Source organism: Acanthisitta chloris, unplaced genomic scaffold, assembly GCF_000695815.1.
Source record: "Acanthisitta chloris isolate BGI_N310 unplaced genomic scaffold, ASM69581v1 scaffold25398, whole genome shotgun sequence".
Taxonomy (NCBI): Eukaryota; Metazoa; Chordata; class Aves; order Passeriformes; family Acanthisittidae; genus Acanthisitta; species Acanthisitta chloris.
The window spans coordinates 49,608-54,115 of record NW_008689037.1 but is presented as its reverse complement, the minus strand read 5'-3'; positions in this window follow the sequence as shown (position 1 = coordinate 54,115).

Here is a 4,508-nt window from a genome sequence, read left to right as displayed (position 1 = left end):
GAACTGTTCTGTATCAATTCAATTACAAATGTTAAAAATAGCCTTCATATGGATTTGAACAGAAGTAATATCTACTGCATACATGCAGTATGCATATACCTGCATACTGTACTGCAGTTAATAAGTGGCTGTGCTGAACTGTACAGTGAAATAAGAAATAAAGATGATATGGGTATACAGGGATCTAGCTTTTCCAAAAGGACAAAATAATCTGTATACTTCTTTTAAGTGATGACCGTGACATGAGCTATGGGACATGCTTAAATGACTAACGGTAAAGATGGTCTCAAATATGACTTATGTTTTGAGATTTGGGTCTGAAGTTTCTCTGTACTCCAGGATCACTTTGGCTTCAGGGTTGGGATCACATGCATAGCATGGGCTGGATGCCATCCTTAAACTCAAGAAACAGAAGTTGATGGTGTGAGTACATGCAATTCCAGATATCAGGTTGGTAGTAAGGTTATATTTTACTGATGTGTTTTGAATGATAAATTTGCAGACTTGCACTAGAACTTGTAAGAACCATTCCTTCTTAATAAGAGATTATCCAAGTATTATTATTATTCCTGAATATGGAATATAATCCCACTGACATACATTGAGCCACACTTCAGTTAACAGTCTAGGGCTAAGTCAGTGAGATCATATTGCTTGATCAGTATGGGTTAGACCTGAGCAAACTACTAGTCTCTCTTTACAAAATCTTTTCAGGTACACGGAGAGAGCAAGTGATCTCACTTGCCTTAAACAGAGATGTTGGGCACTGTGGAGAGGATGGTTTCTTTCCATTGCCTATGAACAGTGTTTTCACTAACTGGTACATGCAGTTGGTTAAAATAGATTCATCCTCCCCCTCAGGTGATCATTCAGCATGTGCATATTTTACTCAACATTGATGTGTATTTAGCAGATCACATTATAGGCACATGGGATTGATATCAAAAGATGTAGAACTAACTGGAAATCATGCAGCTCACTAGGGAGTTGAAGTATTTTACCTCTGCAGATGCTGATAAGCCCTGCAAGCAATTAAAAGCATTTATCAGAGAAAAACTGTATTTGTTTAAAACATCACTGCAAGCCAGTAGAAGGCTTAACAAATGTGATGACTAGCATACTTCCAAAGCATGGATTTTGAAATTACGGTTTACAAATAACTAGTGATATACTATTCCTTATTTTGTGATCACTAAAAGGAAGTATTTCAGCAACTGAGAACAAGAAGAGTAGAAGTAGCACAAGCAGCCTATAAAATGAAAAGTGCTGGAGAAGAAATATGGAAAGCAAAAAATGAAATTGCTTTATTATTTCTAAAACACCTATCAGCTTGGATATCTGCCCTGAAATACACATGATATATTAATAGTTATTAACATGACATTGCATTTCTTGGCATGATGCCATCACACAAAATATTGTGACAGGTAATGGCAAAGAGCTGCAAATAGATAAGATACTGGGATACTCCAATAGAAAATCATTTCCAGAAGAGTAGTTCTTGTGTGAAACAGTGCCAAAATCTACAGAGAGTTATACTAAATCATGTAAACCTGTAAACCATTTTTTTCATATAACATGAGAGCATCATTAGCAGAGCTATTCAGCTGTCACGAATCAAACCAAATGGTTGATGAGGGCCTCATACCTTCTGGGTCAAAAATAATTCACCAACTCTTCATGCTAAAATACTGTGGTTAGTCACTCTGAGCCAGATTTTAGAGCCTTCCAACACACAAAGCTCACAATGTGCTCTCTTCAGTGAGGCTATTTATATGAATAAAAGTTAATGCTGGTGAGTACCTGCTCTGCTGCTGCATGTACACAGCCCTTGCTGATACATTCAGATGAGTATTTTTCACAGAATCATAGAAGGAGTTAGAAGGATCCTTAAAGATCATCTAGTTCCAACCCCCTGCCCTGGGCAGGGACACCTTCCACTTGACCAGGTTGCTCAAAGCCCCATCCAACCTAGCCTTGAACACTTCCAGGGAAGGGGCATCCACAGCTTCTCTGGGCAGCCTGTTCCAGTGCCTCACCACCCTCATTAGTAGAGAGCTGTATATTTACTGGTTTTCTTCACTCCACTCCAGCTATGCAACTTCTGTTGCAGTGGACAGGTCAGACATACAATGTCTGTTGGTTTCCGTGTCACCTGGATTGGAACAGTGCTTGTGAGTTCCCTCCCTTGCCTTCAGGAGCCATTGCCTATCAGCTGAAGTGCCTTCTATCCCTGCTGGGGGCTGCAAAGTAAAACTTACAGGGTCACCCTGCCAAAGTGCTGTTACACCACAACTGGGTTAGGTCAACAGTGCTGATGTGATTCCACAGACCACTATGCCAAAACAGAGGTTTGCTTAAAACAAAAGAAGGATCTCATAAACCCCCTCCTTTCTGTCCTGCCTTGGATCTGGCACAGAATAAGGGTCCAGCACAGAGGTGGAGTTGGGAAGCTGTAAAGGGGAGAGAACCTCATCATTTTGACAAAAGTGAGAGTTTAATTTGGCTTAGCAGTTTCATGTATGTGTCAGAGCCACTGATCGTCACTCAGCTGGGCTATGGAAAGTCAATCCATTAGAATCATGTGATTGCAACTGGAGGTTATATGTAGTATATATGTAGTGACTCAAGGCTGCAGGTGGGTTGTTAGCTGTTGGCAACAGTACCTTTCTTGTTATTTTGCTTGTGTATGACCCCATGTATCAGGGCCCAAGGCTATGGACTACAACAGTCATGTTCCAGCATGCACTTGCAATGTTCTTGGATTGTGCAACATTTTGAAATGGTTCCTATGTTTCAACTACAGTGTTCACATGAAGGCTCTGAGAGAAGCAGTGTCATCTTCCAGATGATCTTAAGTATGTTCATGCATCCAAGTTTTTCTTCTTCCCATTACATAGTCAGGTTTCCAGTCATTTCAGAAATCCAAGAATGCTCATCTTAAGTGTCTGAATGCTATTCACACATTTTAACTTCATAAGTTTGCTAAATATAATTTGTTAAAATTATTTTGTAAAAAATCACTGATTGTGAAGTAAGAAAAAACAGAGCAAGTTTGATTCTCACCTCTCTTTCTGTGAGTTTGGTTCGGCACAAGGAGGTAGACACTACTGAAATTAATCTGAGCTTCCTGTTCAATTAAAAACATCAGTCCCACAAGTTCTTGAAAATTACAAGGAGGTATTTATAGTGAAAATAATTTTTGATGATATATCCTTATGTTTTTCTGCTGGGCACAGTTTTATATGACAGTATTAAATTAGACAAATTGCAAATATCTACAAAGTGTGAGAAGTTGCAAACAGGTTGTTTTCAGCTATCCTCTACCATTTTATGGTACACATGAACTAAGCAGTGACTATTTTTCCCATGTGTAGCCAAGTATATGGTCTCTATTTAGTCCTCTCATTTCAGCTAAGCTCTTTCATCTGTTGCAGCAAATACAGCTTTATGTTATTTTGTCATCCTGTAAGTCCTCTCAAGATAAAAAAAGAAAAAAGAAGAGCACTGCATCAGTTCCAGAATTGCCTTTTTGAAGAGACCATTTAAAAATACAGATCAATACCTTTCCCTGGATGAGAATTCAAGAACTCAATTTTCAGTGCTCCTGTACTCTTGGCATGGTGCTCATCACTGATGGATGACACTTAGGTATACTGTATTAGTCATACGGGCAGATGCACTACCCAAACCCATTACACATGGAGATAAGACACACCTTGCTTATAGTTTAGAATCCAGCAGCTATCTTTGTAGTCATGTATTAAAAGTAAGATCTATTATACCTCTCTATTTATCCATCACTGAGTAGCAAATTGTAATTGTAATTTGGTTTCACAAAGATGACATCGGAAAACCCATCACCCTAGTTGCCTGTGACCCTCTCTACTTGTCTGCCCTTTGTCATGCCCACATCTCTGTGTCCTTGTCAGATTCAGACAAGGGTATTTTCTCTTCAACCAAGAAATCTTACATCTTCTCTTTTCCCTCTATAGATGGTACCTTAATTTTCTACGGAAAGCACTGAAGTGCACCTTGGACAGCTTTCTTTCTGCATCTTTTGATTCAGGTTGTGCTCTGATCATAGCTAGCCCCTACCATCTGACCCAAATTGTTTTAAGTTGTGGACATCTCTAACAATATGCTATCAGATCTAAAAAGTAAGAACTTGCACATCTCAGCTTTTCCTGAATCTATCATCCACTTTTTATTTCCAGGAAAGCTTTTATCCTGATATTTTTAATTCATAGACTCACAAAATACTTCCTGCAGAATAATTAGGTTCCACATTAGTCCTGGAGGGTCTAAATCCAAATAGAAATTCATTTCTATTTGAAAGACTGCAAACATTGCTTAAGTCCTTTTTATGCAGGCCAGTTTTCAAAACAGTTACAATTTTAAATATTTTTTTAAAAGTGAAAAATCTGCTGTTACTTATGTCAACATAAATTACAGTAAGACCAAAGGGACCTATGGGTTTTCTTTGTTAAAACTAAAGCAAAATTTGG